The sequence below is a fragment of the Salmo salar genome, chromosome 21 (genome assembly GCF_965601325.2).
Source record: "Salmo salar chromosome 21, fSalSal1, whole genome shotgun sequence".
NCBI classification, from domain to species: Eukaryota; Metazoa; Chordata; class Actinopteri; order Salmoniformes; family Salmonidae; genus Salmo; species Salmo salar.
Genome location: NC_138311.1, coordinates 51,645,620 through 51,660,000, shown reverse-complemented (window position 1 = coordinate 51,660,000; position 14,381 = coordinate 51,645,620). Strand labels below are relative to the sequence as shown.

At 42.0% G+C, this 14,381-nt stretch overlaps 1 pseudogene; it reads left to right on the top strand.

Annotated features, from left to right (window-relative positions):
• LOC106582483 (homeobox protein Hox-D1-like) overlaps window positions 1-14,381 on the top strand; it is a 119,146-nt pseudogene that overhangs the window by 1,611 nt on the left and 103,154 nt on the right.

Genomic DNA, 14,381 nt, shown 5'->3' with positions numbered 1-14,381 from the left:
AATGGACATGGAGGATACTGTGGTAAATTATACATTCATTTCTACTATAGGTCTACCAAGGAATGGACATGGAGGATACTGTGGTAAATTATACATTCATTTCTACTATAGGTCTACCAAGGAATAGACATGGAGGATACTGTGGTAAATTATACATTCATTTCTACTATAGGTCTACCAAGGAATGGACATGGAGGATACTGTGGTAAATTATACATTCATTTCTACTATAGGTCTACCAAGGAATGGACATGGAGGATACTGTGGTAAATTATACATTCATTTCTACTATAGGTCTACCAAGGAATGGACATGGAGGATACTGTGGTAAATTATACATTCATTTCTACTATAGGCCTACCAAGGAATGGACATGGAGGATACTGTGGTAAATTATACATTCATTTCTACTATAGGCCTACCAAGGAATGGACATGGAGGATACTGTGGTAAATTATACATTCATTTCTACTATAGGCTACCAAGGAATGGACATGGAGGATACTGTGGTAAATTATACATTCATTTCTACTATAGGCCTATCAAGGAATGGACATGGAGGATACTGTGGTAAATTATACATTCATCTCTACTATAGGCCTACCAAGGAATGGACATGGAGGATACTGTGCTAAATCGCACCTTATAACAGCCCAACCTGTTGCCAACTACTCTAGAATTCGATTTGATAGGAGCTATATTCAGTCCAGTTGGGATGTTGGTAACTCAGTAGTAAGCCTAGGTGAGGTAAGACATTTTACTATACCTAGACTGTGCTATCACATCTTACTTGTTGTGGGAATTCACTGATTACTCTTTCCATTGTGGTATTTGAAACATACAGTATGTAAATTAAAAAAATGACTGGCGTGATTTGAGCTGGGGTGCATATTCATACTGTAAATAATGAGAACATAGCTACCATTTTGGCATTGCAGCATGATACACTTGTCAGAACTGCAAATAATGAAGACAAATATTTACCAGGCCAAAGCCTAGAGCTAGATATTTATTCCTATACTGCAAACATCCTTCTTTCCTATGTCAGTTTTGGACCAGGTTTACAAATGGAATTTATTGAAATTTTTTACATAATCACTGTCAGAATACTGTAGCCAATGTCCACTGAGCTTTTACTATTAATCAAAAATAATACATCAATTACATTTCTGATGAACAAATCTCTTAATTGATAGTTCTAATATGATAAGCTATTGCTATAATTAACACATAACCCAACCAGGGCAAGTCTAAAGTACCTGAACAAAAAAGGTTCATCCCTTCCACGGTTACCAGGAGAATAACTTGATGATAATGCAGGAAGGGGGTCACGTATAACCCTTGCCTTATCTATAATGCTTCCAACCGAAATATATTACGAGCACCTTTCCCCTTAGCTGAGGGACATATGCATCTCCTTTATGGCATTTTCTGTATGAAATTATGACTGAATAAATTGCATCTTCATTTGTCTTAGAAACTCTTCTGTGCTGACTGCAATACCTGGCTCTCAGCGCTTTACAGAATTCTATTAGTCCTTTACTACACCAAGAAATGGATTGCTCTGGAAAATGAACCTGGCTTTGCTATAAATTACACCTATGGATTCTGAGAAATGTGTTATTTTGTTTAAAATAGTCCCTAATATAATTAGAGTTCCAATTCATGGAGAGTTACAAGTGTGCCTATTACAGTAACAGGGTCTGGAATTGAATCTGTCTGCAGGATAAAGAATGATCCGGTGTGCTTTTCATTTGTAATCTTAGACACATTATTTCAGTAATATAGTCTGTGACCATTAGATATGAAAAATGGATTATTGTACAGACAGGTTTATTCATGACTTTATATATATATATATATATTTTAAGTTAGTGGTCCATCCACGAAAACAAGTTAAATAATGGGTAATCAAACACCTTATCATAAACTGGTGGCGACACTTTAAAGGTACAATCAGCAGTAGAAACAATATCAAAGTGGCCTCCCCAATCCCTGGTCCGATAAAAAAGCTGAAGGATGGGGCTGGAGAAATGAAACCACTCTCAAATTCTTTGACAGAGCTATGGATGCAAGGACTAACCATGCATGATATCAAAAGTATAGTTTTAAACATGTTTTGAGGCTATATAGTGTTTGTTTTCATTTTCTTTGTTTACAAACATTGGAGTGAAGCAAGCTTCTATTTTGGGTTCTGATTGGGTGTGACTGTTGAACTAAGCTCATGAGGCATTTAAAAGTTATATTCTTCAAGAATCAATGGGTACATATAGTTAATTTATAAGTCCAAAAATGGATCCAGTAACTGCTGATTGCTCCTTTAAGCATGTCATTATTAGCTGAGCTCTCTGGTTAGAGATCCTACCTGTGCTGGTTAGAGATCCTACCTGTGCTGGTTAGAGATCCTACCTGTGCTGGTTAGAGATCCTATCTGTGCTGGTAGAGAGCCTACCTGTGCTGGTTAGAGATCCTACCTGTGCTGGTTAGAGAACCTACCTGTGCTGGTTAGAGAGCCTACCTGTGCTGGTTAGAGATCCTACCTGTGCTGGTTAGAGATCCTATCTGTGCTGGTTAGAGATCCTACCTGTGCTGGTTAGAGAGCCTACCTGTGCTGGTAGAGAGCCTACCTGTGCTGGTTAGAGATCCTACCTGTGCTGGTAGAGAGCCTACCTGTGCTGGTTAGAGATCCTACCTGTGCTGGTTAGAGAGCCTACCTGTGCTGGTAGAGAGCCTACCTGTGCTGGTAGAGAGCCTACCTGTGCTGGTTAGAGAGCCTACCTGTGCTGGTTAGAGAACCTACCTGTGCTGGTTAGAGAGCCTACCTGTGCTGGTTAGAGAGCCTACCTGTGCTGGTTAGAGAGCCTACCTGTGCTGGTTAGAGAGCCTACCTGTGCTGGTTAGAGAGCCTACCTGTGCTGGTTAGAGAGCCTACCTGTGCTGGTTAGAGAGCCTACCTGTGCTGGTTAGAGAGCCTACCTGTGCTGGTTAGAGAGCCTACCTGTGCTGGTTAGAGAGCCTACCTGTGCTGGTTAGAGAGCCTACCTGTGCTGGTTAGAGAGCCTACCTGTGCTGGTTAGAGAGCCTACCTGTGCTGGTTAGAGAACCTACCTGTGCTGGTTAGAGAGCCTACCTGTGCTGGTTAGAGAGCCTACCTGTGCTGGTTAGAGAGCCTACCTGTGCTGGTTAGAGAGCCTACCTGTGCTGGTTAGAGAGCCTACCTGTGCTGGTTAGAGAGCCTACCTGTGCCGGCCAGGCCAGTAGATCTATATCTTCCTGATGTACCTAGCTAGGTGGCCATGCTGGTCAAACCTCTTCCTCATAAATAATGATCCTACTACGACCTTAAAAGGTTGTGGAAACCTGCATATCATCAGTTTGGTGGCTCATTTCAACAGTCCAGTGCCAAAGCAAAACAGATACAGTATATCGACCTTTAGTATCAGCAGAATTAGTGAAGACTCTTTTCTAAAATTTGAGAGTTTTCCGGGCTTGATGCCACCCTACAGTGGCTTAAAAATTTGGAGGTTATCGTTTCGGGATTGGTGTCCCTTCCACGGGACGGTTGAGCTAACATAGGCTAATGCGATTAGCATGAGGTTGTAAGTAACAAGAACATTTCCCAGGACATAGACATATCTGATATTGTCAGAAAGCTTAAATTCTTGTTGATCTAACTGCACTGTCTAATTTACAGTAGCTATTACAGTGAAAGAATACCATGCTATTGTTTGAGGAGAGTGCACAGTTATGAACATGAAAAGTTATTAATAAACAAATTAGGCATATTTGGGCAGTCTTGATACAAAGTTTTGAACAGAAATACAATGGTTCATTTGATCAGTCTCAAACTTTGCACATACACTGCTGCCATCTAGTGGCCAGAATCTAAATTGCACCTGGGCTGGAATAATACATTATGGCCTTTCTCTTGCATTTCAAAGATGATGGTACAAAAAAATACAAAATAACAGTTTTTCTTTTCTTTGTATTATCTTTTACCAGATCTATTGTGTTATATTCTCCTACATTCCTTTCACATTTTCACAAACTTCAAAGTGTTTCCTTTCAAATGGTACCAAGAATATGCATATCCTTGCTTCAGGGCCTGAGTTACAGGCAGTTAGATTTGGGTGAAAATTGAAAAAAGAGGCGGATCCTTAAGAGGTTTTAAGACTGAAGACCACGGATGAATTCAGTATTATTTCCCCATCTCTTGCTAGTGTGGTTACGGATGTGGTGGGAGCCTGTCATCCTCTAAGTCTGAGAGATCTAATGACTGGTGGTGTGATGGTTCCAAGTCCAAAACATTATTACACGGTTGTAATAACCCACCATTGATTGAAAGAGACCCCAGAAGTTGATGTGATTGCATTCAGTAAGACCATGTACCTAAAGCCCCTTCAATGACTGTGAATTTTGAATGTGTCATGACGGTTCTGTTCAATTGTATGCCGAACATTGGAGAATGAATGGGCTCTAATTCAATCATTTAAGATTTTATTTGTTGTAAATATGAATAATAACAATGCTATTGTATTCTTACAGTAGGCTTGACAGACAATGATACAATGCTCGCTTCCCTTTTCCCCTAACCTATGCTGCGGTCCAATCTAAAAGCACAGGAGAAGCAGGGTTAAATCATTCTGCACCATTCAAAAATACATTTGATTTCATTTGTAGTGTCTGGCGGTGGGTGGAGGTGAGCCCACCTTTGGCTAAGGGAGGAGTGTAACAGCACACATATCTAGCGTTTAGACACACAATATTGTCAGTGCGTTTATCTTTGAATAATGGAAATGTCCTGAGAATACGGTGGCAGTGGTCCAGGCGAGTCCACAGAGGGCGCGAGCCTGTCAGGCAGCGAGGCTCTCTGGCCCTGTTAGAGTATAATGTGGCCTCTGCTCTGACTCCCCTGGAGCATACCGCTGCCCTAATGCTCTGTTGATCTGCTCTGCTACTCTGTTCTGCTCTGCTACTCTGTTCTACTCTGTTACTCTGTTCTACTCTGCTACTCTGTTCTACTCTGTTACTCTGTTCTGCGCTTCTACTCTACTACTCTGTTCTACTCTTTTACTCTGCTACTCTGTTCTGCTACTCTGTTCTACTCTGTTACTCTGTTTTACTCTGCTACTCTAATCTACTGCTCTGTTCTACTCTTCTACTCTGCTACTCTACTCTACTACTCTGTTCTACTCTTCTACTCTGCTACTCTGTTCTGCTACTCTGTTCTACTCTGTTACTCTGTTCTACTCTGCCACTCTACTCTACTACTCTGTTCTACTCTTCTACTCTGCTACTCTCCTCTACTACTCTGTTCTACCCTGCTACGCTGCTACTCTGCTACGCTGTTTTACTCTAATACTATACTACTCTGTTCTACTCTTCTACTCTAATACTATACTACTCTGTTCTACTCTAATACTATACTACTCTGTTCTACTCTTCTACTCTACTATTACGCTGCTACTCTACTCTGCTAATCTGTTCTACTCTGATATTCTACTCTGATTCTCTGTTCTACTTTGCTACTCTACTCTGCTTCTGTGTTCTACTCAGCAACTCTACTCTGCTACTCTGTTCTACTCTGCTGCTCTGTTCTACTCTGCAACTCTACTACTCTGTTTCTCTGTTCTACTCTGCTACTCTACTCTGGTACTCTACTCTTCTATGCATCTACTCTACCCTGCTACTCTACTATGCTGCTACTCTACTACTCTGCTACTCTACTCTTCTCTGCTACTCTGATACTCCACCTCTGCTACTGTGCTACTCTACTCTGCTTCTCTGTTCTACTCTGCTCCACTACTCTGATGCCCTACTCTATTCTGCTACTCTACTCTACTACTTTGCTTATCTACTACTCTTCTACCCTGTTACTCTACTCTACTCTTCTCTGCTACTGTACTACTCTACTCTGTTACTCTACCCTACTCTGCTACTCTTCTACTTTTCTACTCTTCTACTCTGCTACTCTACTCTGCAAATCTTCTACATTTCTACTCCACTCTGCTACTCTTCTACTCTTCTACTCTACTCTGCTACTCTACTCTGCTACTCTACTCTGCTACTCTGCTACTCTTCTACTCTACTCTGCTACTCTTTGACTTTACTCTGCTACTCTTCTACTCTACTCTGCTACTCTACTCTGCTACTCTTCTACTCTACTCTGCTACTGTTCAACTCTACTCTGCCTCTCTGCTACTCTCCTACTCTACTCTGCTACTCTACTACTCTACTCTGCTACTGTACTCTGCTACTGTACTCTGCTGCTCTGCAACTCTACTCTTCTACTCTACTACTCTACTCTGCTACTCTACTCTACTACTCTACTCTGCTACTCTTCTACTCTACTACTCTACTCTACTACTCTACTCTGCTACTCTACTACTCTACTCTGCTACTCTACCACACTACTCTAATACTCTTCTACTCTACTCTGCTACTCTCCTACTTTACTCTGCCACTCTGCTACTTTACTCTGCTACTCTGCTACTCTGCTACTCTTCTACTCTCCTACTCTACTCTGCTACTCTTCGACTCTACACTGCTACTCGGCTACTTTACTCTGCTACTCTGCTACTCTACTCTTCTACTCTGTTGTACTCTGATTCTCTTCTACTCTACTATACTCTGCTACTCTACTACTCTACTCTGCTACTGTTCTACTTTACTCTGCTACTCTTCCACTTTTCTCTGCTACTCTGCTACTCTGCTACTCTACAACTCTACTCTGCTACTCTGATGCTCTACTCTGCTACTCTTCTACTCTACTACTCTACTCTACTCTACAACTCTACTCTACTCTACTACTGTACTCTGCTACTCTACGACTCTACTCTAATACTCATCTACTCTACTCTGCTACTCTTCCACTTTACTCTGCTACTCTGCTACTCTGCTACTCTTCTACTCTACTCTGCTACTCTACTCTGCTACTCTGATGCCCTACTCTGATACTCTACTCTGGTACTCTTCTACTCTACTACTCTACTCTACTCTACTCTACTCTACTACTGTACTCTGCTACTCTACCACTCTACTCTAATACTCTTCTACTCTACTCTGCAACTCTTCTACTTTACTCTGCTACTCTGCTACTTTACTCTGCTACTCTTCTACTTTACTCTGCTACTCTGCTACTCTGCTACTCTTCTACTCTGCTACTCTGCTACTCTGCTACTCTGCTATTCTACTCTGCTACTCTACTCTGCTACTCTTCTACTTTACTCTGCTACTATACTACTCAACTCCGCTACTCTACTCTGCTACTATTCTCTGCTACTGTTCTACTCTGCTACTGTTCTACTCTGCTACTGTTCTACTCTACTCTGCTACTGTTCTACTCTACTCTGCTACTGTTCTACTATGCTACTGTTCTACTCTACTCTGCTACTGTTCTACTCTACTCTGCTACTGTTCTACTCTGCTACTGTTCTACTCTACTCTGCTGCTGTTCTATTTTACTCTGCTACTGTTCTACTCTACTCTGCTACTGTTCTACTCTGCTACTGTTCTACTCTGCTCTGCTACTGTTCTACTCTGCTACTGTTCTACTCTACTCTGCTACTGTTCTACTATGGTACTGTTCTACTCTGCTACTGTTCTACTCTGCTACTGTTCTACTCTACTCTGCTACTGTTCTACTCTACTCTGCTACTGTTCTACTCTACTCTGCTACTGTTCTACTATGCTACTGTTCTACTCTGCTCTGCTACTCTACTTTGCTACTGTTCTACTCTGCTCTGCTACTCTACTCTGCTACTGTTCTACTCTGCTCTGCTACTCTACTCTGCTACTGTTCTACTCTTCTCTGCTACTGTTCTACTCTGCTACTGTTCTACTCTACTCTGCTACTGTTCTACTCTGCTACTGTTCTACTCTACTCAGCTACTGTTCTACTCTACTCTGCTACTGTTCTACTCTGCTACTGTTCTACTCTACTCTGCTACTGTTCTACTCTGCTACTGTTCTACTCTGCTACTGTTCTACTCTACTCTGCTACTGTTCTACTCTACTCAGCTACTGTTCTACTCTGCTACTGTTCTACTCTACTCTGCTACTGTTCTACTCTGCTACTGTTCTACTCTGCTACTGTTCTACTCTACTCTGCTACTGTTCAACTCTACTCTGCTACTGTTCTACTCTGCTACTTTTCTACTCTGCTCTGCTACTGTTCTACTCTGCTACTGTTCTACTATGCTACTGTTCTACTCTGCTACTGTTCTACTCTACTCTGCTACTGTTCTACTCTACCCAGCTACTGTTCTACTATGGTACTGTTCTACGCTTCTCTGCTACTGTTCTACTCTACTCAGCTACTGTTCTACTATGCTACTGTTCTACTCTACTCTGCTGCTGTTCTATTCTACTCTGCTACTGTTCTACTCTACTCTGCTACTGCTCTACTCTGCTACTGTTCTACTCTTCTCTGCTACTGTTCTACTCTGCTACTGTTCTACTCTACTCTGCTACTGTTCTACTCTACTCTGCTACTGTTCTACTCTACTCTGCTACTGTTCTACTCTACTCTGCTACTGTTCTACTCTGCTACTGTTCTACTCTGCTCTGCTACTGTTCTACTCTACTCTGCTACTGTTCTACTCTACTCTGCTACTGTTCTACTCTGCTACTGTTCTACTCTACTCTGCTACTGTTCTACTCTGCTACTGTTCTACTCTGCTACTGTTCTACTCTACTCTGCTACTGTTCTACTCTACTCTGCTACTGTTCTACTCTACTCTGCTACTGTTCTACTCTGCTACTGTTCTACTCTACTCTGCTACTGTTCTACTCTACTCTGCTACTGTTCTACTCTACTCTGCTACTGTTCTACTCTACTCTGCTACTGTTCTACTCTACTCTGCTACTGTTCTACTCTGCTACTGTTCTACTCTACTCTGCTACTGTTCTACTCTACTCTGCTACTGTTCTACTCTACTCTGCTACTGTTCTACTCTGCTACTGTTCTACTCTACTCTGCTTCTGTTCTACTCTGCTCCGCTACTGTTCTACTCTACTCTGCTACTCCTCTACTCTACTCTGCTACTGTTCTACTCTACTACTGTTCTACTCTACTCTGCTACTGTTCTACTCTACTACTGTTCTACTCTGCTACTGTTCTAATCTACTCTGCTACTGTTCTACTCTACTCTGCTACTGTTCTACTCTACTCTGCTACTGTTCTACTCTGCTACTGTTCTACTCTACTCTGCTACTGTTCTACTCTACTCTGCTACTGTTCTACTATGCTACTGTTCTACTCTGCTCTGCTACTCTACTCTGCTACTGTTCTACTCTACTCTGCTACTGTTCTACTCTGCTACTGTTCTACTCTACTCTGCTACTGTTCTACTCTACTACTGTTCTACTCTGCTACTGTTCTACTCTACTCTGCTACTGTTCTACTTTACTCTGCTACCTTTCTACTCTGCTACTGTTCTACTCTACTCTGCTACTGTGCTACTCTACTCTGCTATTGTTCTACTCTGTTACTGTTCTACTCTACTACTGTTCTACTCTACTCTGCTACTGTTCTACTCTGCTACTGTTCTACTCTGCTACTGTTCTACTCTACTCTGCTACTGTTCTACTCTACTCTGCTACTGTTCTACTCTACTCTGCTACTGTTCTACTCTGCTACTGTTCTACTCTACTCTGCTACTGTTCTACTCTACTCTGCTACTGTTCTACTCTGCTACTGTTCTACTCTGCTACTGTACTACTCTACTCTGCTACTGTTCTACTCTACTCTGCTACTGTTCTACTCTGCTACTGTTCTACTCTGCTACTGTTCTACTCTACTCTGCTACTGTTCTACTCTGCTACTGTTCTACTCTACTACTGTTCTACTCTGCTCTGCTACTGTTCTACTCTGCTACTGTTCTACTCTACTCTGCTACTGTTCTACTCTACTCTGCTACTGTTCTACTCTGCTACTGTTCTACTCTGCTACTGTTCTACTCTGCTACTGTTCTACTCTACTCAGCTACTGTTCTACTCTGCTACTGTTCTACTCTACTCTGCTACTGTTCTACTCTACTCTGCTACTGTTCTACTCTGCTACTGTTCTACTCTACTCTGCTACTGTTCTAGTCTGCTACTGTTCTACTCTACTCTGCTACTGTTCTACTCTACTCTGCTACTGTTCTACTCTGCTACTGTTCTACTGTACTCTGCTACTGTTCTAGTCTACTCTGCTACTGTTCTACTCTGCTACTGTTCTACTATAGTCTGCTAATGTTTTACTCTGCTACTGTTCTACTCTACTCTGCTACTGTTCTACTCTGCTACTGTTCTACTCTACTCTGCTACTGTTCGACTCTGCTACTGTTCTACTCTACTCTGCAACTGTTCTACTCTACTCTCCTACTGTTCTACTCTGCTACTGTTCTACTCTACTCTGCTACTGTTCTACTCTGCTACTGTTCTACTCTACTCTGCTACTGTTCTACTCTGCTACTGTTCTACTCTGCTCTGCTACTGTTCTACTCTACTCAGCAACTGTTCTACTCTACTCTGCTACTGTTCTACTCTGCTACTGTTCTACTCTACTCTGCTACTGTTCTACTCTACTCTGCTACTGTTCTACTCTGCTACTGTTCTACTCTGCTACTGTACTACTCTACTCTGCTACTGTTCTACTCTACTCTGCTACTGTTCTACTCTGCTACTGTTCTACTCTGCTACTGTTCTACTCTACTCTGCTACTGTTCTACTCTGCTACTGTTCTACTCTACTACTGTTCTACTCTGCTCTGCTACTGTTCTACTCTGCTACTGTTCTACTCTACTCTGCTACTGTTCTACTCTACTCTCCTACTGTTCTACTCTGCTACTGTTCTACTCTGCTACTGTTCTACTCTGCTACTGTTCTACTCTACTCAGCTACTGTTCTACTCTGCTACTGTTCTACTCTACTCTGCTACTGTTCTACTCTACTCTGCTACTGTTCTACTCTACTCTGCTACTGTTCTACTCTGCTACTGTTCTACTCTACTCTGCTACTGTTCTAGTCTGCTACTGTTCTACTCTACTCTGCTACTGTTCTACTCTACTCTGCTACTGTTCTACTCTGCTACTGTTCTACTGTACTCTGCTACTGTTCTAGTCTACTCTGCTACTGTTCTACTCTGCTACTGTTCTACTATAGTCTGCTAATGTTTTACTCTGCTACTGTTCTACTCTACTCTGCTACTGTTCTACTCTGCTACTGTTCTACTCTACTCTGCTACTGTTCGACTCTGCTACTGTTCTACTCTACTCTGCTATTGTTCTACTCTGCTACTATTCTACTCTGCTCTGCTACTGTTCTAATCTGCTACTATTCTACTCTACTCTGCTACTGTTCTACTCTGCTTCTGTTCTACTCTGCTCTGCTACTGTTCTACTCTACTCTGCTACTGTTCTACTCTGCTACTGTTCTACTCTACTACTGTTCTACTCTGCTACTGTTCTACTCTGCTACTGTTCTACTCTACTACTGTTCTACTCTGCTACTGTTCTACTCTACTCTGCTACTGTTCTACTCTGCTACTGTTCTACTCTGCTACTGTTCTACTCTACTACTGTTCTACTCTGCTACTGTTCTACTCTGCTACTGTTCTACTCTACTACTGTTCTACTCTACTACTGTTCTACTCTGCTACTGTTCTACTCTACTCTGCTACTGTTCTACTCTGCTACTGTTCTACTCTGCTACTGTTCTACTCTACTACTGTTCTACTCTGCTACTGTTCTACTCTGCTACTGTTCTACTCTACTACTGTTCTACTCTGCTACTGTTCTACTCTACTCTGCTACTGTTCTACTCTGCTACTGTTCTACTCTGCTACTGTTCTACTCTGCTACTGTTCTACTCTACTACTGTTCTACTCTGCTACTGTTCTACTCTGCTACTGTTCTACTCTACTACTGTTCTACTCTACTACTGTTCTACTCTGCTACTGTTCTACTCTACTCTGCTACTGTTCTACTCTGCTACTGTTCTACTCTGCTACTGTTCTACTCTACTACTGTTCTACTCTGCTACTGTTCTACTCTGCTACTGTTCTACTCTACTACTGTTCTACTCTACTCTGCTACTGTTCTACTCTGCTACTGTTCTACTCTGCTACTGTTCTACTTTACTAAAGTTCTACTCTGCTACTGTTCTACTCTGCTACTGTTCTACTCTACTACTGTTCTACTCCACTCTGCTACTGTTCTACTCTGCTACTGTTCTACTCTACTCTGGTACTGTTCTACTCTGCTACTGTTCTACTCTGCTACTGTTCTACTCTACTACTGTTCTACTCTGCAACTGTTCTACTCTGCTACTGTTCTACTCTACTACTGTTCTACTCTACTACTGTTCTACTCTGCTACTGTTCTACTCTACTCTGCTACTGTTCTACTCTACTACTGTTCTACTCTGCTACTGTTCTACTCTACTCTGCTTCTGTTCTACTCTGCTCTGCTACTGTTCTACTCTACTCTGCTACTGTTCTACTCTGCTACTGTTCTACTCTACTACTGTTCTACTCTGCTACTGTTCTACTCTGCTACTGTTCTACTCTACTACTGTTCTACTCTACTACTGTTCTACTCTGCTACTGTTCTACTCTGCTGCTGTTCTACTCTACTACTGTTCTACTCTGCTACTGTTCTACTCTGCTACTGTTCTACTCTACTCTGCTACTGTTCTACTCTGCTACTGTTCTACTCTACTCTGCTACTGTTCTACTCTGCTACTGTTCAACTCTGCTACTGTTCTACTCTACTCTGCTACTGTTCTACTCTGCTACTGTTCTACTCTACTCTGCTACTGTTCTACTCTACTCTGCTACTGTTCTACTCTACTCTGCTACTGTTCTACTCTGCTACTGTTCTACTCTACTACTGTTCTACTCTACTACTGTTCTACTCTGCTACCGTTCTACTCTGCTACTGTTCTACTCTACTACTGTCCTACTCTGCTACTGTTCTACTCTGCTACTGTTCTACTCTACTACTGTTCTACTCTACTACTGTTCTACTCTGCTACTGTTCTACTCTACTCTGCTACTGTTCTACTCTACTACTGTTCTACTCTGCTACTGTTCTACTCTACTCTGCTTCTGTTCTACTCTGCTCTGCTACTGTTCTACTCTACTCTGCTACTGTTCTACTCTGCTACTGTTCTACTCTACTACTGTTCTACTCTGCTACTGTTCTACTCTGCTACTGTTCTACTCTACTACTGTTCTACTCTACTACTGTTCTACTCTGCTACTGTTCTACTCTGCTGCTGTTCTACTCTACTACTGTTCTACTCTGCTACTGTTCTACTCTGCTACTGTTCTACTCTGCTTCTGTTCTACTCTGCTACTGTTCTACTCTACTCTGCTACTGTTCTACTCTGCTACTGTTCTACTCTACTCTGCTACTGTTCTACTCTGCTACTGTTCAACTCTGCTACTGTTCTACTCTACTCTGCTACTGTTCTACTCTGCTACTGTTCTACTCTACTCTGCTACTGTTCTACTCTACTCTGCTACTGTTCTACTCTACTCTGCTACTGTTCTACTCTGCTACTGTTCTACTCTACTCTGCTACTGTTCTACTCTACTCTGCTACTGTTCTACTCTACTCTGCTACTGTTCTACTCTGCTACTGTTCTACTCTACTACTGTTCTACTCTACTACTGTTCTACTCTGCTACCGTTCTACTCTGCTACTGTTCTACTCTACTACTGTTCTACTCTGCTACTGTTCAACTCTGCTACTGTTCTACTCTACTCTGCTTCTGTTCTACTCTGCTACTGTTCTACTCTACTCTGCTACTGTTCTACTCTGCTACTGTTCTACTCTACTACTGTTCTACTCTGCTACTGTTCTACTCTGCTACTGTTCTACTCTACTACTGTTCTACTCTGCTACTGTTCTACTCTGCTACTGTTCTACTCTGCTACTGTTCTACTCTGCTACTGTTCTACTCTGCTACTGTTCTACTCTACTACTGTTCTACTCTGCTACTGTTCTACTCTGCTACTGTTCTACTCTACTACTGTTCTACTCTACTACTGTTCTACTCTGCTACTGTTCTACTCTACTCTGCTACTGTTCTACTCTGCTACTGTTCTACTCTGCTACTGTTCTACTCTACTACTGTTCTACTCTGCTACTGTTCTACTCTGCTACTGTTCTACTCTACTACTGTTCTACTCTACTCTGCTACTGTTCTACTCTGCTACTGTTCTACTCTGCTACTGTTCTACTCTACTAAAGTTCTACTCTGCTACTGTTCTACTCTGCTACTGTTCTACTCTACTACTGTTCTACTCCACTCTGCTACTGTTCTACTCTGCTACTGTTCTACTCTACTCTGCTACTGTTCTACTCTGCTACTGTTCTACTCTGCTACTG